The 25,974-nt window shown below is 38.7% G+C and overlaps 1 protein-coding gene across 2 annotated transcripts in view; it reads right to left on the minus strand.

Moving 5' to 3' along the window:
• Positions 1 to 7,850, minus strand: part of SLC6A15 (solute carrier family 6 member 15) — a 47,443-nt gene extending 39,593 nt beyond the window's left edge. For both annotated transcript variants that reach the window (XM_058191440.1, XM_058191441.1), the window contains exon 1: positions 7,448 to 7,850. The gene's annotated coding sequence lies outside the window, so the exon portion shown is untranslated. The remainder of the gene's footprint in view (positions 1 to 7,447) is intronic.
• Positions 7,851 to 25,974: the final 18,124 nt, after the last annotated feature.

Consider the following 25,974-nt stretch of genomic DNA (forward strand, 5'->3'; position numbering starts at 1 on the left):
AAAAATAAACACCACTTTTCAGAATATGACAATATTCTGCCTCTAGGAAAAGAAAAGTGTCATACTTATAACTTATGTTGACTTTGATGTTATGTTTACTTTGATGCCTGCATTCCACAAAGATTCCTTTGAGACAGGCTCTTGAAAGCTGATAACAAATGATAATAGTTTCTGTGCAACCTAAGTATCAATTTATAGGCGGGAAGAAGTGAGCAAAAATGAATTAACTAATATTTCTTATGCAAAAGAAATGGTATCTGAGAATTAGTAAGGATGTCAATGGCATAAACACAGGCTTGGTCTGGGTCCTGCTAGATTTCCATTCTTACCTGCATTTATTTTATGGATGAGCTATTGACTATATTCTACTACCATTAACAATTTTAAAAATATGCATAAAAGGAGGGTTTCTATAATTGCAGGCTCTCTTACCAGAAAAAAGATTAGCAGGTTTGGTTGGAATATTTTGAGAGGCTAGGCATGCCAGGATATCAGAAATTCAGCAATTTAATTTCTAATGAAGGAGTATTTTGCAATTAACTATACTCTTTGTGACTGCTATTTTACAAAATTACTATTGTATACATCATGCACTGAATGTTACCTTTAAGCACTATTAAAAAAGCTATTTTGACATGCACAGAACTCTTTCATCAGGAGGTAATAATAGTAATCTCGGAGTAGGAAATCTGAAAATAAAATCTAAAAAGAAAGATTTATGTATACATACACATACATATACATGCACATATATTACAGTGTGTGTGTGTGTGTGTGTGGTGTGTGCTTCTGTAGTTCAACTCACTATGTTTTGCCTATGAAGATAATATCAGTTGAAAATATACTTCAAAGTGTTCAAAATCAACTATTCAGGCACAAAGGGATATGGTATATACTAACAAAATTTTTGTTGTTACACTATTTCAAAAAATTTAAAGCACTATCAATTGCTGTATTTTTTGAGTTGTCAATAATTACTATATCTATTCCTTTTTAATGGAAATAATAATCTAAACGATCTATTTCAGTGAATAGATTTCTTCATGTATCAGTAAATAGGTAAATTGATGATCTGCTGATGCAATTGAATATTATTTTTGCATCATACTTCCTTCATTCCAAGTTAGGGTTGTTGTTTTTTTCAAGATAGTTTCTGTTTCAAGTTTTGTATTAAAAGGTAATGAGGGCTGGAGGCTAAAAACTTACTGCATAGTCATAGCATAAAATCTGATGAAATATCTCAAAGCTCTATCATCAGTTTCATCACTCAAGTTCTAAATAAAACATTTCAGAGAATGAACTAAATTGGTTTTTTTTCCCATCAGTTTTTATTTACATATGAACCTCATCCAATCTCAATGCACTCAGGAAAATTAAGAGTTAAGAAATGCAAAGTACTACCAGTTCACCATTAACTATCTGCAAACCCAACATCTTAAAAATGAAAAAGCAAAAACTATCTACAACTAAAACTCTCATTGTCGTGAACTTTACTGGGGCCAAACCTTGTATCATAGGGCAACCATTTTTGAACCAAGATATCTCAAATGGGTTAACTTACAGAATGCATCCAAAATCCAGAATCCATGACTCCCGAGGAAACAAAATTTGGGGAAATTATGGCTGATTCAATGCTACCGGCTGCTCCTGTGCTCTGGAGCTGTTGTGGTCATATGATCCTCATTTTAAATATCCCGTGATAATTTCCCAGCCAAATTCACAGTTCCTCACACTATCCCCCACCCAGCAGAAAGGAATTGACACATCATGGGACCCTTAAAGAAGCAACAAATGTAAAGTGCTTGAAGAAAAGTGGGATAATTTTATTGCTTTATATACCACTGCTGGCACACAAATGTGCATGTATTTATATTTTATAATCTATCTCTGTTCAGGAACTCAAGGCACATATATAATCCTCTATCCTGCTATATTTCTTCACAACAACTCATGCGGAGGCCAAAAATGGGCCAGTTTTTCGGCGGCAGAGAGGTATTAGAGGCCAGAGAGGTCAAAAATGGGACACGTGGAGGCCTCTGGAGGTCAAAAATGGGCCAGTTTTTTGCCTCCATGGCCTCCAGAGACAGAGGGTGACACACACACACACACACACACTCATACATACCCCAAGGCAGCCACACCCCTTCACTAATATGCTTTCTACCCTCAGGAGCATAACAAATTAAAATTTATTCTGTGTTTATTGTTCAGACGGCTAAATTGGCCACACACACCCAATCACATGACCATCTAGCCATGCCCACCCAGCTGGTCCAGCCCCTGAACAGTCTGAGGGACGGTGGATTGGCCCCCTGTTTAAAAAGTTTGAGGACCCCTGCCTTAAATCATTGCACATTCAGTTTCATTTTTCAATTGCTTCCTACTCTAGAACTGTGTGTAGATCATCCCCTTCTTTGGCCAGTAGGGATCAGATAGACCAATCAGGAGATCACATGATCTTATTTTTAAACTGTCTCTTTCTATATGTCTATGAAGATTCTCAGACATCCAGGACATGGTTGTCCCAAAGGTGCTTTTGTTTAAAGGTAATTGGACTTTCTTTCTTTCTTTTTTCAAGCAAAACAAAGCTCAGTTGCCTTTTGAAAAAAAGCACCTTTGGGATGTCTCCCAAATTGGAATTTCTACAATTCAACAGAGAAGATGGCAGGGATTCTAAACTGTCCTGAGGTGAGAATGGTAATGTACAATATTGTGGTGAAGTAAAATTACATTAAAATATTTTCTGCATAATTACGCCACATGGAAAGAGAAGTGGGGGTGTCATGGTCAAGATACGACACCAAACATTATTGGAATGCAGCAAGAAGGAAGAGATTGAAGAAATTGAGGATGAAAGGCTGTACATATCCAGAATCACAAGGAAAGGTGCAGAATAAGGAGATAAGAAAAGCTGGAGAAGGGAAGAGAAGATCAACTTGAGAATATTTGACAAACACTAATCACTGCAAGATTTCCTCAACACAACAATAGTCATCTTCAACAACAAAGCTTCAATAGAGAAAGAGCAAGGTAAAATGCACAACTTGCATGATGTAATATTTCTGCTGATGTTGGTGCCATGGCTAAAGTCTGTCCTCATTGTTGTATATTCCTAGTCCTTGGAAAAAAACTATTGTAGGAAGGGAAAGGTCAGAATAGGCAATCTACAATTTTTATTTAATGACTTGATTTATATACTGCAGCAATGAGGTATTGCAAACAAGTTCGGGAAGAACATCAGACAATACTGCCTCTTACAAATGACATTCTTTGATGACAAAGAAGTCCTTCAAAGGAAGAACAGATGAAATTGTTCTGTTATTCAAGGGTAAATCCATCATTACATTGGACATTTAATGCCAGACCCCAACCAGCAAGTCAAATTTATTTAAACTTACTCCATGGATCCTCAACTCAGCATTGAATTGAGAATGGGTATACTCAACAATGATGGAATTCAACTTGAGATAGTTGAAGCACTTGAAGAATATAATTTACCAAAACAAATAAACAGTACAATTAATAAAAATGCTGGCAATCACAAATTATTGTATGAACTCTGTAATATAACAGAGACAAATAGCAGGAATTTATACTACACAAATCCATCTTGAATAATGAGCAAAGAGCAGTATATAACTATGTGTGTAAATACTTGTAAAGCATCTATTCTTAATAGTTTAATTTAATAATATTCTTAATAATAATAACTGATGTACCAGGAGAACCAAGAAAACATTTGATATAAATTTGATCCTTGCTAAAATTTAGGGGGTAAAGGGCATGATGGGTCAGCCATTAAAGATGTTGAACTTGTCAGCTGGAGAGCTGAAAGCCTGGATTTAAGACCAGAGCTTCCCACAACAGGGCAAGTTTCCATTACTGGCCCCAGCTTCTGCCCACCTAGCAGTTTCCAAGCATGCACATACAAGTAGATTAATGGGTACTACTTCCCTGGGAAGGTAACAGTGTTCCATGCACCTTCCATGCATAGTGATTCTGGTCACATGGAAATTGTATTGATGATGTGCTCTAGTCAGACATGACTGACAAGGAAACCTTTACTTTTTAAAGTTAAGGGAGATGGAGAACTTGCTATAACATCAACCAGTATTGCAGCAGCATTGATTCCTGGTGGTAGGACAGCACATTCAAAATCCTGCTCAAAATAAAGGAAAATGCTCTCTGTAACTTTAAAAATATATTCCAAAAGTGGAAATTTGCTTCGATATGCAAGGCTTATTGTCTGGGATAAAAGCTCTCTGATGAGGAGTGTGGCAAGAATGAGTCCTTTGGGGAAAATTTTGCGGCGATTTCCATCAGCTTCTACCAGTTGTGAAAAGAGGAAATGATACTGGTGTGGAGAAATTATGCATCAAAAAGGGATACTTATGAAGAAGCTTTGTCAAATTTTAATTGAAGAAAAACATGTGACTGAGTAAGGGTGAAGTAAGATATTCTGAGTTCTTCAGAAGACAAAATTAAAATGCTGAAATAGAAGTACCTAAAGATATGGTTCTTGCAGCAAAAACTATTTCAGTGCATAGATTTCATCTACCCAATGTTTAGCAATCCTGAAGAACTGTTTTTAAAGACTTCTGTTTTGGTTCGCCTCAATGAACCAAAAATCATAATAAAAATCAAATCCACATACATTAAGTTCTTCCCAGGAATGATGAAAGAATATTGTTCCTTCAATGATGTCAATGAAGGAACTTATGCCACTCATTTTTCAACAGAATTCCTTGTTACAGTTGAATTCTTTGGATTGGCACCAGGTAAATTAGAAATGAAGATAGGAGCTCCCATTACTTTAATGATGGATTTTCTAAGGCTTTAAAATAGAATGCAGATGATCATGGAAAAATTCCACAATGACGCTGTAGTAAAGATATACATTATAGCGCTCAAAAGTGACATTGTCGTGATTCCAAGAATTGCACTCAATTTATTAGAAGGTAAAAATATCCCGCTTCAGTGGACACAGTTCGCAATATAATCATGTTTTGCTCTCACTATACATTAAGCACAAGGGCAAACAATGAGAAATGTGTTGATTTATCTGGAAAAAAACAGTATTCCAGCATGGTATGTGGTATATCGTTTTAAGCCAAGGAAAAACAATTGAAAATATTAGAGCATTCTTAAAGAATGACAGATCAAACACAAATGTTGTCATCAAGTGTCCTTTGTTAAACAAAGGACATCTATATTTTTCTTGCTTTGCATCTTTCTTCTTTAATAAAATGCTTCCTTCTGTAATTTTAAAACCAAAACAATAGCAATTTGCCCATAGTCATTCTGTTTCTCCGTTTATGGAGGGAAATATATCTAAAAGAACATTCAACAGGTCATGAGTTGTCTAACAACTGCTAATAAAGAACCCAAATTCTTTTCCATGTCCTCAGTTTATTAGTCAGTTAAGTGTGTAACTCCAATATCTATTTCAAAGTAAGAGGAATTGTGTTCAGCAAGGTTTATTGTTCTAGAAGTCAGTCAAAATTTGTGGTGTGGATAATCACTGCAGGAAGATGGGAACAGTAGAGTTTGATTTCAGTGCCTTTGTGTTAAATGTATACACAGATAAGAACAAATATGGAAGTACATCATATGCAGTATGATACATGTAGAAAATGTAAATACACCATTATTTTATGTAATTTATATATTTGACTGTTGCACAAATTCCTTGTTTGTCCAATTACACTTGGCCAATAAAAAATTCTATTCTATTCTATTCTATTCTATTCTATTCTATTCTATTCTACAATACACAACAAGTGATCAATTAACCTCAGATCTTCCTTAAGGAAATAATAATATTTGCAAATAAGTTAGATAAGGCTAGTATATGTGTCACAATGATGTCTACCAAATGGCCTCTCATTTGGTAATTGGGAAGAGAGCAAGTGCTGCAGACAATGAGAACTGCTCATTAACATATCTACCCAAACATGCTGATGTCACTATGTACCAGGATCACACCAGCCTCTCCATTCCTATTCCAGGCAGGGTGGAATTAGGGATGCACAGGGAAGCTGAACCTTGGGTCCACCCCTTATTCTGAATTGTCATTGGACAGTTCCATATGATGAGCAGCACAGCATCAACATCCTACCTCTCCTCCGTTGTCAACCACCATCCTAAAGTGGGTTGTTTTTTTTTTTCCTCAGCACCTTTTGTGGACACTGAGCTAGCCAGACTCGTGTACCCCCCCCCACCCCACCCCCACACAGTTTCCCACTCAGGTTCATTGAAAGGCATCCAAGGGGGGTGTTTCTCAGGCTCTCCTGATCGGTCAGGATCCTTTTTAAAGTATTAAGATCCGTTTCGGACTAATACGCTGCACAGACGACCCTGCGACGGATTCTCAGGTCTCACCTCTGATAATGGGGAGAAGCACTTCGGTGACAAAAGCGAGGGAACACAACAGACACAATAAACGTTGCGAATGCGGGGGCGCAGGGGTGGGGGGGAGAGGCAGTTAAACCAGCACGCCGGAATCGAAAAGCCATGCCCCCTCCTGATGCAACATCCACTATGCATTAATCGCATGAAATGCCGCCTTTTCTTCCCAATACTCTGATCGGCCGCGAATCAAACCGCCCGAGCGTGAAGATTTCCTCCAAGGTAAAGAAGCCTCTTAAAGAGAGCGGGAAGCTGAAGGAGCACCGCTTCCCCGGACAGCTCCCTCGCGCTAAGGATAAGGATGTGTGCAGAATGCGCCACTTCGGCCTTAAATCGCACTCGGCTAAGAATTCCCGATTTTCCCTTCTCCCACCCCACCCGCACCCCAATTGCCTTTCTCCTCCCGTATCGGTTCCCCCCGTTAGCCTTTCCAGACCGTCCCGAATTCCTCTTCTGTCTGACCTACAGGGTGTTTCCTGCCAGGGATTTTGGTGCCATCTGCTTGCTTTCCCTAAGCAGCCGGGATCGTCGGTTCTCTTCCTTTTCTTTCTGCAATGTCATTTTAACTCATTTTTCGATTTCAACCGCGAGGAAGTTTACCCTGATGATCCTCTTCCAAAGATGGGAATGTGAGGGTGAAGGAGGAGGGGGGTGTAGACAACGCTCAGCATAAATGGGAACGTCCTATCGTTATCGATTCATTCCGCTTTCTTTCCCTCCTGCGGGCATTCTTGGGCTTGGGTTGCCATCCCCCGATCTCCCGACTGTTCCCTTCCCAATTACGCAGAAGGTTGCCGAGAACGCTCCTTCGAAAGCTGAGGAAATCTGAGATTTAACTACATGCCCATCCATTTCTAGGGATTGGCACAACCCTGAAGGCTTCCTTGGCTAGATCTCTAGTCCCTAATTGGGCGAGCGTGGATGGCAGCTTCTCGTCGCCTTGCTCACTTTCCCTTTCACGCCGCACCCATGTCGGAACGCTTTTTGGTGGGTTTTTTTTTCCTTTTTGTTTTTTGAGACCCCCCCGCCCCGGGCTTACCTGCTCTCGGAAGTGAGGGGCACCCAGCGTGCCTCGGGCGGTTCTCCCTCGCGTCCTCCAGCACCTCCTGCAATGTGGCGCACAATCAGTCTGTGGCTGCACCGGCAGGCGCGCTGGTGTGTGTATGCGTGCGCGTTAATGTGCGAGGCGAAAGGAGACATGTGCGCGGCGCTTCCGAGGATGGGCGTTTAAAGTCGGGGGAGGTGGGGAGGTAACAGGGGGGAAGGCAGGGCAAGGAGAGCCGCACCTCCTTTGACGCAGGCAGCCTGCAGCGCAGGCGGCAAACCCCCCCCCCTCCTCCCCAAGAGAGAACGTAAGGGGTTCTCCCTTTGGCCTAAGGGTGACCCACGTTCCTCTTAGACCCACCTAGTAGCAAACACGCTGGAGTGTTTGGACAACAAAGCAGCGCATTTACAACCAGCCCTAGTTCTCATACCCCGCCGCCCGGCTAGTAGCCCAAGAACCCCACCCTGCTGCGCGTCTCTCAAGCCGGACGTTGCGGCACGTTTCGCCTTCACAGGCTTGCCATGTGCTCTCCGTAGAAATGCGACTGCTTAGCTGCCTCATTGCGCATGCCTGTCTTTGCTCTGCGCCGTCTTCCTTCTGTCAAATAAGAGCGGATGAGGAGAGGGACGGGGTGGGGGTAGCGGAGAAGTGTCGCTGGAATTGTAGAGTCGGAGAAAGTGAGAATGGGCGTGAAAAGAAAGGCGATAAAAAGGGAAAGGAAAGGAAAAGTGGTTAAGGCTTAAAAAATGGGTTAACTAAGTATTACGCTTGACAGTAACCTAATTGATATCCATCAAAACGTTTTTGACCGGCATCCCTGTAGGTAGGAAAGGATGGAAACAAATAGCAGGAAGGCTAATACATTCTGCCTCTCTCTCTACAAGACAGGACAAAAGAATTTCAACACTTATTATTTGGGATGAGTTTATAGGTTTTTTTTAAGGGAAGTCATGCCGAGACATGAAGTTGGTGGAAAACTTGTAGTAATTAGAGGTTCACAATGATTGTATGACTGTAACTTTATTGTTTGTATTCTTACATTTATATTGATATTGTTTCCTGGTTGCTAATGTGTACCTTATGACTATCATTAAGTGTTGTACCTTACGATTCTTGATGAACGTATCTTTTCTTTTATGTACACCGAAAGCAAATGCACCAAGACAAATTCCTTGTGTGTCCAATCACACTTAGCCAATAAAGATTTCTTTTCTATTCTATTCTATTCTATTCTATTCTATTCTATTCTATTCTATTCTATTCTACAATCAGTGAATTAGTGGCATCACAATTTATTTAAATTATACACAAGATCAACGTTGCTGGGCTTTAGGGTGAATCAAGCTGCATAAGCCTGACTAACAAGGAAGTGATGCCAAATGCAAAGTGGCTTCATCATCAATGAGAGCATCCCTTCTGACTTAATGCTTTTTTTCAGGAACTAGACAGCACTGAGCTTTTTTGCTACCAGCCCCAAAGTCATCAAAGTCATCTAAATGCATAAAGAACTTAAACCAGGTTAAGGTTTAGAAACCTGGTATTCAAATGCCAGGAGAATTATGACTATTTCCTTAGACTGCAAGGAACACTTTTAAATTGGATATCCTCAAGCTAATAGAATGACATTTAGAAATAATACAGCCATGCATTCTTATTCCAAGAGAATATTCTCTTTTTTCAAAGACATTTTACCACATCTTGGGCCGGTTTAGCTCACACTGGTAAAAGCCTGTTATTAAGGCTTATTAAGAACACAGTAGCCTGCAATTACTGCAGGTTCGAGCCCGGCCCAAGGTTGACTCAGCCTTCCATCCTTTATAAGGTAGGTAAAATGAGGACCCAGATTGTTGGGGGGGCAATAAGTTGACTTTGTAAAAATATACAAATAGAATGAGACTATTGCCTTATACACTGTAAGCCGCCCTGAGTCTTCGGAGAAGGGCGGGGTATAAATGTAAACAACAAAAAAAAAAGTTACTGCCAAGTGCACGTAACTGTGCTTACTGGGTTTTATATGAATTTGTTCTTTTCTGGGAGTTGAAAGTATGTCATGTGGACTGAAGTTCTGACAGAATATAAATTGGAGCAGAAAATATACTAGCCTGCCATGAGAAATGATTTCTCTGCTTGAGCCACTTATTCTTCCTCCAAACAAGGCAACAGGCTGTCCAGATAGCTGCACTGTCTCCAATGCTAATTCCATGTTGTCCACTGACCATCAGGATCAGAAAGTGCTTCATAAAAGTATGGTCTTAATTATCACTTTGAATAAATTAATGCATCATGGACCATACAAGTTTCCAGAGTATGTGCTGGGTCCAGGTGTCTCATGATTTGGTTGAGGAAGCTATAGAAAACTCCAGGGCTATCATGACTACACACGACTGTTTTGCCTGCAAGATCTTACACAAGTCCCCTCATGTAAGTAAAAGTGAGAGAACTGAATGAAAGGAGGGAGAGCATCAATTAGTCCTTGTGTTTCTTGACCTGTTGATTCTTGACAATTACTTACAAGTTACTACCATGGAGAATGGGACAATAGAAGTTCAGCTCTTAGTATCATGTTTTGCAAATGACATGGATGTGTCCATAAAGTAGCATTTTCTAGGCTTGACAATTTTCAATTTTATGCATGTAAACTCCTAGAATTTTCAGTAACAGCTATGCTGGCTGAGAAATTCTGGTACTGAAAGAAGTTATCAAGATTGGGACATATTGCTTTAAAGTAACTAGGACTCGAACTTGACCTCAAGATTTTCATCTTTTCCTCCATTCTTTCTTCTTTCTACTGGTAGCCTGAAGCCAGGAATCATTTTATTCAATATTTTATAATAAATCATGTGCACATTTATTAAAATAAAAAAGTTTAATCCAAGGACCTTTTTAAGCATTTACTGAAAAAGCAAATCATGGTGGCCCCTTTGTCTCCTGGCTATTTCAGGCAGACTAAACTCTACTGTACCATCATTAATCTAAACACATTTTATCCTTTAATGTCCCAAAGCAATTGATCCAACTTTTACTCTGTCAGCATTTTATAAATTCTCAAATCCTTGGTTCTCAAATGGATTAATAAGCTAAAAAAATTGCAGGCAAAGTGAAAGGAAGATTAAATAAGGAGATTACTGCAGCAACAAAAAAAAAACCTTGTAAAAATCTAGCCAATTCAAGAGGAAAATCATTGAAAAGTCAGGTTATTGGTTTGTTTGGTAGTCTGTTCTGACACTGAATAATTATGCCCTGAAAATGTTTTAGGAATGATCAGTTTCACATTATATTTCCACAGCTTATAAAGGTTTCTTTGAGAAAAATAACTGGTGTTAATGTATATAAGCCTGTAGCACTTTATCTTACAGTGTCTGTGAGCCCCCACATAGTTGACAAACTGCAAGAAGTGAGAACAACATGGATTTCAGAAATGCTAGTCCGGGGATAAAAACATAATCTTGAAAACTCTTAAGAGTAAATTCCCAGGCAGACTTATAACGAGCCAATTAAGGCAGAGTCTGTTTGAAAGTTTCCTTCCCACAGTCCCAACATCTGAGATGTGTTGCCTCTTCTCACGTCATTTTAACTCCTCCTTCCCCATTTCCCTCCCACAAACTCTTAAGCTATGAAACTTGAATGTGTAATTGTTGAAGTAAAGGGTAAAACTGAGATACCATATTGAGAAAACAAAAATTCTGATTGTAACATTTAATGACCCTAAATGGATATGATACTACCATTATTTGGATCATTTGGGTTTTGGGTTGTATTAGGTCTGTGATGGCCCTCATTGTGGGCAAGCACAGCAGCCACCTAGTCTTTAGGTTTCCGGTGCTCCGGCATGCATGCACCAGAAACTTGACAACCAGCTGGCCGGCGTACACATGCACACCAGCCAGCTGCTCTTTGAGTTTCCAGGGCTCCGACACATGTGAAGACTAGCTGGCCAGTGCACATGCACATGCCGGAAACCAGAAGACCATGTGACTGGTGCGCATGTGCGTTCCGGTACACATGAAACTAGTCTTTGAGTTTCCGGGGCTGCGGTGCACGTACACATTCCTATGTGGGCACTTGATGCCGAAAAGGTTTGCTATCATATATTAGGTCATTCTAATAAAATATTGTTGTTCCTAACTATCACCAAAATCTTGATCAATTTAAAGATTAGTTATAATCGGTTACAACACAATATTGAGCAATCTAAATTTTTCCCTTGGTCTAGAATTATCTTCTTGCCTTTGACCACTTAAAAATAAATCTCAATTTGATTTTTCTGTGCACGTGAATTTGCAGTAGTGAACAATAGGTAGGCCCTACTACCACAGCAAAATATAATTTCAAAGAGTGCTAGACTATATTTGATCCAATTATTTAAAATCTGCCTGATAAACTAACAGGAAAATCTCCACAGCTATCAGGAAATTATGTTGGTTATAGTGATATTGGTTTTATGGGTGCATTCAATAATATCTGCAGGTTGATTTATGAAAGATCACAAGCTGATTCCCTTCCATCCTTTTTCAGACTAATCAGTCCTTCATTCACAGAAGAAAACCATGGGAAACTGGGCAACACTCTACCAAAAATCCCTATTGTGTTTAGGAACCATTTAGCACATGAAGAATGGAACTCTTTTAGAATATGTATAAAGAGATAATTAGTATGGAATTCAACCAAGATTATCAGCAGGAAGGCTGTTCAATTAGTGTGAACATCTGTTAATTTTGTGGTGTCTTATCTCTCAAATGCAACAGTCTATGTGTACATGGTGAATGTCCATCATACAACTGTAATTAATTTATAAGAGTGTATATTGAAATGGTAAATTAGCAAAAGCAAGTAATAACCAATATTTTTTTTAAAAAAATAAAATGAACAATTATATTTGGAATATTTTTTTATTCATTGTTTCTCATACATGGTAACCAATAGTAAGTAAATATTTTTGACCCTGTAAACAATTTGGGCAATCCTTTATAAAAACTAAATAATTTATTTGAAAAATGGCTCATGGATTCAAGCTCTCAGCATTTGAAATGTGAAATATTTGTTTTGGAAAAAAATCAGGATGTTATCCGTTAATTTCCAAATCCAGATCTGATTTGAAAATTTCAGCCTAGATTTCATCTGGCTACTACTCTACATAAAAGCTGAAATACAAGGTACGGAGAATACTGTGCCAGTAAGTCAATGTAATAAGTGGGGGGGGGGAATAAATGTTTATGCCACACTGTTATCTATTAAGAGATGATACCAAAACCAAGTCTAGCTGAAATGAATATTAAAATACCCCTCTTGTATGTTTCCTGACATCTACATTTATACATCTACATTTATACATATACATCTGGTGGCAGTTTGAGTATCTGTGGGGCCAGTCATTATTTTAATTCTGATGGACTTCCCCATAGTGCCACAGACCAAGACTAGATCTGAAGAACTGGAGGAAATCAACAGTAGCGGGCACAACATTCTACCTGCTGTTGCTGTTTCTCAGTTGCTCAGGGTAATTCTGTACAGCCTAAGCTGATTACCTCCTACGCTGCTCCATCTGTTTCTCAAGCCAATTTCAATAATTCCAGTCCAGATCAAATTCCATTGGCAACAAGACCAGGCTGGCTCTCAGCTGGCTACTACATGTCCTGATTGGTCATTCCTCTGCTTCATGCCCTTCTTGATTGAGGGGCATGGAGAGTGATGATTCATAGAATGGTCAAAGGTCGGACACAACTGAATGGCTGACAACAATGATGACAACGGTCTGATCTTATGTAATGGAGTTGATTAATGTGTGCTAGAAATTGAGGGTATAAATTATCAATGACGGAGTAAATATATATGTTAGGTATGAACTCGCATCATCTAGTCATTATGTGTGAATATAAAAGTAGTGAATTTTGATAATAGAAGAATGGGTTTGGGGAAACATTGTGCAATATTTTGAATGAATGCTGTTGAGGGAAAAATATTATATTAGGTGACACAAATAGATGGGTATAAATGAGATAAAAGACTTTAGAAAAACAAAGTTATTGATATTTGATGAACATCCAGTCAGGAAAATGTCCGTTTTTCTTTTTAACAGGGAAAACAGAGTGAACAATTCCAAGTTAAATATAAATTGTGAAAAATTAGAACATGTTACATTATTTGTATACTTTGCTAGAATATTTATTAAGGTTGGTAAAATAGATGGGAGAAAATTTTGATGTGCAAATGCTTTTAGAAAGATAGGAGATAGAATATAGGTTACTATATTCTATATAGTATATATAGGTAAGAAATGAATCTATGTGATTGACGTGGTTTGATCGTATAAATGGTACTAGTGTGATAGAATAAAGAACAATAGGAGGATCAAGAAAGTGATGGGTGAAGAAAGTTTATTCTAGATTCTCTCTCTTTTCCCAAGATCATTATCTAGTGACTACACAAATTCTGGTTTAAAAGATTTAATCTTGTTAAATTCATGCTGAACAGATGCCAAAGATCTATATCGTTAAAGAGATAGATAAGATGCGTGAAATATTAATAATTATTTAACTTGCTCCTATCATCATTTAACTTGACTTAGTAGCTGCTTTTTTATGTAAGAAAAATATGTGATAATTTAATTGGAAATAAATGTTTTGGGAGTTTTCTATAGCAAAGATGAGAATGTTACCAAATCTCTGTTTAAATGAAGAAAAATACCATTTTCTACTCCATCTGATTAATAAAATATTTATTTTGAAGATATATCCAAAGTGTCTGTAAAGTGGTTTTTTTTTTCAGATAAAGGTATAAGTTCCACTGGAGTTTTGACTGAAATTGTAATACCAATAATGTCATATTCTTCCATTACAGATATCAAGTGCGATATCAGAATATAATAAAATATTTTTTAAAATAATTTTATGGAACATCTTAAAGAAGACACATTTTTTTAACATTTATATTTTTATTTCAATTCCAAAATATAAATAGAAGCAATTTGGAAATGGAAATAATTTATTAGAAATAATTTTATTTGCAGAACTTAAAATTGAGATTGTATATCACTGAATAAACTTTAATCAATCTTTCAATTAAAGATTATTCATTGATATATGATCTGCATTTTTTAGTTTCCAGGCTCTTTGCTGCTGTGTTAATTTTTCAACCAATACTATTGTTTTCATTTTTAAATATTGTTTAAAATGTAATACAGGTAGTCCTTAATTTACAACCATTTTCAACTATTCGAAATACAACACACATGAAATGGATGCTTTATAGGCCGTACAGCACTTCTAGTTGTCATAAGGTATCATGCCAATCCATGTGGTCATGTGACTGCATTTTAGGTGCTTGGCAACTAGATCACCTTTACAACTAGTTGCACTATTCCATGGCCATATGACCATGGTTTGTGATATTTTTTTACCAGTTTCCAGCATTTTTTGTCAGTTTCTGGCAAAACATGTCCATTGGATGAAATCTCAGTTATCCAGGTCATGTTTGTCCCAAAGGTGCTTTTTCAAGAGAAGCAAAGAACCTTCTTGGACAAGAAGCTAAACGTCTTCAAGGCAAAACAAAGAAAGTCCAATTGCCTCTTGAAAAAGCACCTTTAGTTCATTGGATGAATAGGTTTAATGATCAGTGATTTGCTTAACTCGCCAGAGATAAGTGCCTTGTATTATGACTATATCAATTTATGTCCAGTCCCAATATTGGTCGTAAATTGAGCACTACCTTTAGTATAGTTTTTCAATATTTTACAATAGTTTTGGCAGCCAACAACATAACTTGAATTAATTTCTTATGTTGCACTACAACAGATATTAGAAGGGAAATGTGCAATAAAATACAAGTATTAATTATTAAAGAGTATTATGAACATTTTCCAAATTTCTCAAGTATCAGCTGAACTGAGTAACTTAAAGTGCCTTGTCATCACAGACGGCAATCTGTTATAAATTTGATTGCAATACTTACAACACAATTTAGAAAAAACTTAGTTAATATGATGCATTTTTAATGGAGCAAAAATAGTGGAAAAAAATTCTATATTGTTAAGAAAGATACATATGTTCATGAAGTCAAATTTGACTCAATTTGCCTTTCATTATTTAAGTGATCAATTATAATCAACCATAGATAGCTTGCCAAATAGATTTAAAAATAATTTTATACTATAAAGAGTTTCAAGATGAGTCAACAAGTACACTTGTTGTGTCTATATCCCATATTGTTTTAAAACATTTAAGAGAAGCCATTGAATTTGATACTTTTTTTGTATAACATTGAGGTCTGTGCATGTTCCTGTTTATCTGAGCTTAATATATTCTTTCTACTTCAAAGGATATGGAATTCATTTGCCAACTCTAAATAGGAAGCTTCATATAAATTATGAAACTCAATCATTTCAGAGAACACCCATGGTGTAAATGTCCATGAGATTCTAAGTTGTTCCTTTACTAGTACAGAAAACCTCAAAGGGTTTATAATACAGTTAGTATAATCTCATTTTCATGACTTTAAGCAGCTTTGATTTTTAACTGCAACCTTTCCACTATGATTCTTTATTTCTTGTGAACTGATGCATTGTCTTCTAATAATGTAATAAAAATATGTTTATATTCCTTAGCTTTCCTCATAGATTTTACGAATGCTTGTCAAGGCTGGCCCAAAATTTTATGAAGACTGAGATTTTTTTTTCCCAAGAAGCATTTTTGATCTTATTCACAAGTTTCTTAGAAAAGTTTAGGAACGCATTAAATGAATATTTTTATCAGACTGCTTTAGATCCAGAAGACAACTAGGTAATGAAATTATATTGTGCTTATTGCATAGACACACTAGAGCAGAAGCCACCAACCCAAAACCCTTTTCCCCAGAACACACAAACATGGGTAATCTTTATGTCCTCACTGTCAAGGTTCTGACTGATGCCCTAATAAAAGCAGGAGCCTCAAGCAAACTTTCAAGAAAAATCCAATTGTTTATTAGGAGTGCTATTTTGGCACAGACCAAGTGAACCCAGCTCTAACTTCATTCAGTTCGCACCTTGCCTCTGGCCCTGTTTTCCCCTCCCCCCAAGGTGTGTCATCATTCACATTCCCCAATGAAGTAAGGTTGTAGAAGTCACTCCCACCAGTCATTGTGGGCCTCCGTGGAGATGGCCTTGACTTCGGCCGGCTAGGATATGTTTTGTTTTGACCGAGGTGTGAATTCCTCGATGCAGCTGTGAGGCATGATTCCCCATCTCCCTGCCTATGGCAACTCGGAACAGTCAGGGAAGCTTCGCGAGTTGATACCCATTTTGTTTCTCCAAAGGACATGGCACTGATTATGCCTTGACTGTGTAGCCAGGATTCAATTGTTGTTTAAAAAGTGAACCATCTTCTAATGAAACCTTATTTTATACATAGATTTTTTTCATTACCAACATTTGAAGTCTGCTTATTCATATGACTCTGGACAGCTTCCAATATACAGAGCCAAAACATTTATAATGCAGCATGTTAAAATGAAATCAGTTGCTGTTCTAATTAAATATTACATTTTCAAATGCCATTTGGTAGAGAACTGTCTTCACCATTTTCCTGGAAAACTAAAAGATAGGGAACAAACTGAATTCAGAGGCATCCTTTTACAAAAAGATGGGACTATCATTCAAAAATGGAATTTTCTGAGTCTCAGCCACCTTAATCTCTGCTAAAGTGGGAATCCTCTTCCTTGTAAGATGGTGTATTTTTACCCAGAGGTGATTCTGGCGGTAAAAAGGCCTAAGCTATATAATATGTGACAGAATGTCTAATAGAGCCAGTGAAAGCAAAGGAGAAATAGGACCATTGTAAAAAAATGAATGAAGGATGTGGAGATTCTATGGTTCTTTAATGAGCAGCTCATTAATCAATGTATTTCTACAAGCCACTGATACATACTTTGTTGTAGCTACTGGTATTTCCAATTGCTTTGATTCCTATCTGAATGGACATTTTTCTCACAACAAGAATGAGATAGAGACTCAGAGAAACTCCACCTTAGTTATGCTAGATATAAGATGAAGAGGATAACTGCTTTGATAGGCTTTCAGGATTCTGTTACCATATATTACTCTACTGGCAGTAAAGGTCTTTCCAGAAATCCAAGTAAGTATGGAGTTTCTCAGGATATGTCACTAATATGTCTTTATAGGTACTTATCAGCACCTTGAATTGGGTAATGGAAGTCTGCTGGCAACCAGAACAACTTTTCCCAATTATTTCCAAAGTATTATTCTACTGAATACTCTGCAGGTAGGCAGCCTGCTTCAGCTTCTGGTTTATCTTCAAGTAGTCTAGCCAAAAGATGGGCAGAAAAATGAGTCATTGTCTTCAAAGCCACTTAGTTCAAGAGAGGGTGCAACTGGCAAACCTATTTTCTACTGATATCACCTGCTGTTTCAACTGTTTCAACTCCTACCCTCAAAACGACGCTATAGAGCACTGCACAACAGAACAACTAGACACAAGAACAGTTTTTTCCCGAAGGCCATCACTCTGCTAAACAAATAATTCCCTCAACACTGTCAAACTATTTACTAAATCTGCACTACTATTAATCTTCTCATAGTTCCCATCACCAATCTCTTTCCACTTATGACTGTATGACTGTAACTTTGTTGCTGGCAATCCTTATGATTTATATTGATATATTGACCATCATTTGTGTTGTAAATGTTGTACCTTGATGAACGTATCTTTTCTTTTATGTACACTGGGAGCATATGCACCAAGACAAACTCCTTGTGTGTCCAATCACACTTGGCCAATAAAAATTCTATTCTATACTATTCTATTCTATTCTGTTTCAGCAGGAGTCATGAGTCCAGATGGATTCCAAGATCAGCACACCAGTTCCTTCAAGGAAGTGCAAACCATCTAAAGTAAAGTAAACCACACATAAAGCCAGGGAAGTTTTGTACCAACTATAACTCTGCCTTTGCTGGAGTTCAGTGTCTATCTGTTCCTCACCATCTTAATCCCTCACAACATCCAAGCAATTCACCCAGGACTTCTATTACAACTCTTTCTTGGTTGATTTTCCCACTGATTTAGAAAATATAAACCAGTACATTGATGACACCTGACATAATATACACAACTGACTACCTCAGTAGTTTCACAGATATTAAATAAAAAAGGGGAAATGGCCAGGTTTTGGAGTATCCCATACTGGAATGCCCAATGTTGAGGTCAACCTCTCTCCCCCCAATACAACTAAAAGAATGTAAGGAGATGAAACACTGCACAAAAGGGCCTCCAAATCCTAACTCTTGGAGACATCCTGAAGGCATACCACTGTGAAGTACACTTTATTGTTGTTTTGATTTCTTTTTAATTGTTCTTTTTGTACTTTAGCAATTAAAACAATGATAAAGCATATTTTTAAAAAAAAGTTTATACCATTGAAATTCAGCAACAATCAAAATTATAAAAAGTATTTTCCACTGATCGTCATTAGAAAATAAATAAAATAGTTGTGCCAATCTGCCAATAGGTTTAACATATTGATACAACTTAAAAATACTTGCTAAAAAAACAATAAAGCAAAAGTGTAAAAAAATCCCAGCCTTTCTACACATCCTACTGCAGTCTTCAAAGGATGAAATCATCATTGTCGTCGTCATCGTCATCATGTCTTTGAATGCAAAGGCTGATCGTGCCTTATTTAGAATAAATTTGGAATTAGTGACCGTATCTAAACTTTTTTTTTAAAAAAAAGCATAATTTGAAAAGAAATTGAGAAGAATGGAAGACTAGTGATAAGCAGTTTTTCTCCTAGTATATAGTTTACAATTCTTCCAAGTTTTAATTAAATTTTGTCTGAGTTTAGGAATTTAAACACAGTGGATTTCATTTTTCTTACAGTGCATAATTGGCCTGCCAGATAAATGTTTACAACTGCATAAAGCTGTAAACAAAGAAGTACACAGTGAAACAGTCAAAAGAAATGTCTGAACAAAGGGCTGCTTTACATTTTATCAGACAGCCCCTATCCTTGGGTCTTGCTAAAATAGTCAGGCAGACATTCTGCTTCCATCAAATAAACTAGTCAAATCCAATAATCCCAGTAAAGTGTGAAGGAACTTTGAAACACCCTTTGTTCCAACACACTGTCAAATTCTTCACCAGTATCAATACTAAACCTAGAAAGCATGAAGAATGCTAGTTAATATAGCTGAAATTACACAATTAATGTTACTTATCCCAAAAAGATTAACTATCCTCATTGCAAGAAAGGGCAAAACAACCATTGCTGTTTTAAGATTCTATCAGTCTTTAACAGCCTTATCTAAAATGATAAGATGTTCAGATTTCATTTTCAGTTAGCAATATTTGGATAGAAGGCCGAAAGACAGACAGACAGCTTTCTTGGAATTCTTGACATCAGTCAATATTTCTCAAGTGGTTTAAGAATATTTTCAAGCCACTGTTTATGTGCCATCAAGTCAGTGCTGATTCTTAGTGACCATGCAGATTTTCTCCAGGAAGAACTGTCCCCAACCCGATCATTTAAATCTTCTGAAATTGTATCCATTACAAATATGGTCCATCGACCTTGCTGCCGTCTTCTTTTTTCTTCCACATTTCCCAGCATTATTTACTTCTAAAGAGGGCTAGGTCTTCAGGTACTGTGTTCAAAGTATGATAATTTGACTCTTGTCATTTGTATCTTGAATGAGAATTCTGGGTGGGTTCAAAAGAGACAACCCTCTTTCTGTACTGCTTCTTCAGAATCCAATTTTTGCTTTCATAGAGTAAAATCATAAGAGAAAATATTACCTGCATAAGTCTGTTTTTTTGGTAAGTATAGACACATCATGGCATCTTAATATCTTTTCCAAGATCTTCATAACTGCTTTGCCTAGTGCTAGCCCTATAAGTATATATTGACTGCTGATGCCTTTATTGCTAAGCTTCATTGTCAATTCTAAGGCTGGTTGCTGTATCTGTTATCACTGTATATTTAAACTCTAGTTTTAATCAGTCATTGTAAATGCATCAGCACAGCAGGTTCTTCATATTTCTTTCTCCAATTTTATAGCCACGTTTATCTTTTTCCAACCTGGTTTCTCCTAAATCGGAGTCGGCAACCTTAAATACTCAAAGAGCCATTTGGACCCGTTTTCCAAAGAAAAGAAAACACCGGGAGCCACAAAACCCTTCCTGTGCCTGACTATTTCCTGAGCGGCTGCACAACTAGCACATATAGTTGAATTAAACATTCTGTTTTCTTCTGAAACTTTTCTTTTCTTGGATTTATCCATGGGTGGCCTACTGGGAGTCAAAAAGCTCAATAAATTGCGTGCCAGCGGGTGTCACACGTTGGTGGTTGTGATGCATATTTTGAGTGACAAGCACCGCACAAGAGGGATGAAAGAGCCACATGTGGCTCCAGAGCTGTGGGTTGCTGAACCCTGTTCTAAATATACAGTAAATGGGTTGAATATAGGTTAGTTAAAAGTTTGAATAAATAAAGGAACAAATATGACTCCTTTGCAAATTTATTCTGCCATGTTCAATTCAGACAGAGGGTTTCCATTTTTCTAAGCACATTCCATACTTGACTTTGTTGGAATGTGGGAATAGATAGAAAAAAAACCTAGACACACAAACACAAATAGGATTAAAGGTAGCACAGTTAATTAGTATACAAACATAGTGCAAAGTGTGTTTAGAAGACTTTGTGTGTGTAAGTTTATGCATGTGTTTCTCAATATCTATTACCATCTCTATCTCTGTGTATTCTATTATCAAACTTAACTTAATAAGAATTTAGCTAAATGACTTAAATTTTACCAGTTTCCTAGTAAAGGTAGCCCTCGACTTACAACAGTTCATTTAATGACCGTACAAAGTTACAACAGCACTGAAAAAAGTGACTTATAACTGTTTTTCACGCTTACAATTGCAGCATCCCCATGGTCACATGATCAAAATTCTGATGCTTGGCAACTGGTTCATATTTATGACAGTTGCAATATCCCAGGATCATGTGATTACCTTTTGTGACATTCTGACAAACAAATTCAATGGGGAAGCTAGATTCACTTAATAACTTTGTTATTAATTTAACAACTGTGGTGATTCACTTAACAACTGTGACAAGAAAGGTCATAAAATGGAACAAAATTCAATAAATGTCTCACTTAACAACATAAATTTTGGGCTCAATTGTGGTTGTAAATCAAGGATTACCTGTAATACATGATGCTTCACTGCTGATTTATTTATTTATTTATTTACTTACTTACTTATTTATTTATTTATTTTGTCAAGCATGTATAAGATAACAGATATAAGTATAAACACGATTATGAATACAGGAAATGGATACGAATAAATGGGGACAGTAGGACAGGGACAGTAGGCACATTGGTGCGCTTATGCATGCCCCTTACAAACCTCTTAGGAATGAGGTGAGGTCAACAGTAGACAGTCTAAGGTTAAAGTTATGGGGGTTTGGGCAGGGGTGAAATGCTCCCGGATCGGACGGAATCGCGCAATCCGGTAGCGATGGCAGCTACCGGAGGACCGGTAGCAAAAATCCCTGGCCCCGCCCCCCCACCTCTGCTGAGCCGCACCATCTTCAGAGGTGTTTTTTTTTTACTTTTAAAAGCCGGATTTGCTTCAGCCGAAACAGGCCTTTAAAAGTAAAACACAGCAGAACCTTAATTGTACTCTTACTTATAGGAAACATGTTTTCTATAAGTAAGAGTAGAGATTCTAAGGCACTTACCTGATTACTGATGAACGCATGGCTCTCTTTCCAGCCCGAAAGCAGCTTCAGTTTCAGCCAGACAGAATCAATTGCTCAGCTAATCTATTTCCTCGGTGATCAACTGGCTGGCTTTGCTGGCTGAGGAACTCTGGGATTTGAAGTCCACAATAAAATAAAATAAAATAATAAAATAAAATATTTATGCAGCTTTCTGAGATTTGGTGTATTTCTGTAGTGTTTCACTCTAACTACACAAACACACAAATCTCAGAAAGCTGTATGTGGCATATTTTGTGTGTGTGTGTGTTAGTTGTGTGTGTGTAAAGTGTGAATGTTGGTTTTTGAGCTTTTTGTGGCTGTGTGAAGTGTGAAGTGCAGCTGCTTTTACATTGTGTGTGAGTCAGTTGTGTTGTGTTATGTGTGTGTAAAGTGTGAAAGTTGGTTTTTGAGCTTTTTATGGCTATGTGAAGTGTGAAGTGCAGCTGCTTTTACATTGTGTGTGAGTCAGTTGTGTTGTGTTGTGTTGTGTGTGTGTAAAGTGTGAAAGATGGTTTTTGGTACCTCATTGTTTTTTTATACTTTGTTTATTATTTTTATTATTTATTGTTATTGGCCATGCCCATCAAGCCATCTGACCACCAAGCCATGCCCACCAATTAAGCCACACCCACAGAACCTGTAGGGAAAATTTTTAGATTTCACCCCTGGGTTTGGGAATGAAACCACAGAGTCAGGTAGTAATGTCTTCCTCCTTCCATGCTTACTTACATTCAGACTTAGGAATGCTAACAGCTTCTTCCCTTAATATTATTTTGTCTAGTTCTCTAGCACTTGACCCACGTGGAGTTCAACCTGTCATTGTTTAGAGCCAGAGCTGGCTTTTCCTTCTGCTGGCTCTTTTCTACAGCTTCTTCTTTCTTCCAGCTACCTCAGGCAGCCTTCCTGGATTTTCTCCCTGGCCATGGATCCTCTGTCTTCTGGTTCTTCCAGATGTTGCTTCCTCTGCTCCATGTCTTGTCTAGTCACCCCTCACTCCAGCAACACCTTCTACCAAACTTAGAAGAAAACCCTTCCCTTTTCTCTACCTGGTCTGGATTCTTTTATACTTCTTTCTTTTGAAACATACATGGCAGCTTGCTGGTTCTCCTAAGGAGTTAAACTCCCCTCCATCCTCCATCCCTCACCCAATTTCTCAGCAAGTGCTTACATGCCTAAGTGGAGCAGCTGTCAATAAGATCACTACAATGAAAAAACAAAACTATGGCCTTGGTAATTGCATGCACCATTTTTCTGTTTCAGAGCAATTCATTCTTCCATAGAAATGCTCAACACAATTGAATATACAGGCGTATCATTATATGTGACTATTCTCTCAGCCTTGCCATATTTCCCCAAAAATTAGACCCTGTCTTATATTTTTTTGAAATAAGTGCTTGGCTTTATTGCCATGCACTCAAAGCCCGATTGGGCTTATTATCAGGGGATGTCTTATTTTGGGGAAAACAGGGTATGTGATTTTTAGGAGTTTAATCATGCCAAGATGCAAAAGGTCCACAATCACACAAATGGCACAGCATAGCAAATTCATGTCAAATTCTAGTTAAACATTATTTAATAAGTTATAATGATAACTAAGTACTGTCCTTCACAGTATGGGAGGAACCTTTTTTTGCTTGAGGGCAGATGTTGAGACCTTCAACATGAATGGCACGACCTAACAATGGGTAAAGCCAGAGCCAAGAGTGAATTGTGATACCCTGGCCTGTGATTGAACTATATCTTAAATTGGTACTCTAAGACTTGTTTGGACATACTAGTCTTTCCTTACCTCAATTTGACAATAATTTCCCTGCTTTTGTCTTTACTAGGCATGCAATATTCCTTACACTTAACAATGAAACTAATCCTTGGTAATATGTAACCTTTCCTTGCTGATGCCTAAAGAATGCAACTATTTCCTGACTTATTTTTCCCAAAGGAATTTAGGCAATCCCAGAAAGGATGAAAGTGGGGAGAGAGTTGAAAGGTTATAAAACTTGCCCAATGAAGACAACCCTTTATGGGTGGTTTGACCATGGCATGTTTCTCCATCTTTGCCTCATACCCTTCACAGCTGATAAGAAATTATCTCAAATTATTTAATAATTTATTTATTTATTTATTTATTTATTTATTTATTTATTTATTCAAATTTATATACCGCCCTATCTCCCGAAGGACTCAGGGCGGTGTACAGGCATTTAAAAACACATAAATACAATATAAAAACAATTAAAAAACTTATTCTAAAAAGCCCGTTAATTTAAAATTAAAAATATGGAATAAAACCCAATTTAAAACCCATAATTTAAAATCTAGCTCAGTCCTGCACAGTTAAATAAATATGTTTTAAGCCCGTGGCGGAAGGTCCGGAGGTCCGAAAGCTGACGAAGTCCGGGGGGTAGTTCATTCCAGAGGGTGGGGGCCCCCACAGAGAAGGCCCTTCCCCTGGGTGTCGCCAGGCGCCATTGCCGCTGACGGCACCCTGAGAGACCCTCTCTGTGAGAGCGCACGGGTCGGTGAGAGATATTCGGTAGCAGTAGGCGGTCCCGTAAGTAACCCGGCCCAATGCCATGGAGCGCTTTAAAGGTGGTCACCAGAACCTTGAAGCGCACCCGGAAAGCCACAGGTAGCCAGTGCAGCCTGCGCAGGATGGGTGTTATACGGGAGCCACGGGGGGCTCCATCTATCACCCGCGCAGCCGCATTCTGGACTAACTGCAGCCTCGGATGCCCTTCAAGGGAGCCCCATGTGAGAGCATTGCAGTAATCCAGGCGAGGCGTCACGAGTGCGTGAGTGACCGTGCATAGGGCATCCCGGTCCAGAAAGGGGCGCAACTGGCGTACCAGGCGAACCTGGTAGAACGCTCTCCTGGAGACGGCCGTCAGATGATCTTCTAGAGACAGCCGTTCATCCAGGAGGACGCCTAAGTTGCGGACCCTTTCCATCGGAGCCAATGACTCGCCACCGATGGTCAGCCGCGGATTTAGCTGACTGTACCGGGATGCCGGCATCCACAGCCACTCTGTCTTGGAGGATTGAGCTTGAGCCTATTTCTCCCCATCCAGACCCGTCGGCCTCCAGGCACCGGGACAGCACTTGATAACCGTTGGGGTGGTCCGGTGTAGAAAAGTACAGCTGGGTGTCATCCGCATACAGCTGGTACTTCACACCGAAACCACTGATGATCTCACCCAGCGGCTTCATGTAGATGTTAAACAGAAGGGGCGAGAGGATCGACCCCTGCGGCACCCCACAAGTGAGGTGCCCCGGGGCCGACCTCTGCCCCCCCGTCAACACCGTCTGCGACCGGTCGGAGAGATAGGAGGAGAACCACCGATAAGCGGTGCCTCCACTCCCAATCCCTCCAACCGGCACAGCAGGATACCATGGTCGATGGTATCAAGGCCGCTGAGAGGTCTAATAGGACCAGGGCAGAGGAGCAACCCCTATCCCTGGCCCTCAGAGATCATCCACCAACGCGACCAAAGCCGTCTCCGTGCTGTAACCGGGCCAAAACCGGACTGGAGCAGGTCTAGATAGACAGTTTCATCCAGGTGCAAGGGAAATTGATATGCCACCATACTCTCTACAACCTTCGCATGAGCGAAGGTTGGAGACCGGACGATAATTACCTAAAACAGCCGGGTCCAGGGACGGCTTCTTAAGGAGGGGCCTCACCACCGCCTCTTTCAAGGCGGCCGGGAAGACACCCTCCACCAAAGAAGCGGTCGTAATCGCCTGGAGCCAGCCTCGTGTCA

The sequence above is a fragment of the Ahaetulla prasina genome, chromosome 7 (genome assembly GCF_028640845.1).
Source record: "Ahaetulla prasina isolate Xishuangbanna chromosome 7, ASM2864084v1, whole genome shotgun sequence".
NCBI classification, from domain to species: Eukaryota; Metazoa; Chordata; class Lepidosauria; order Squamata; family Colubridae; genus Ahaetulla; species Ahaetulla prasina.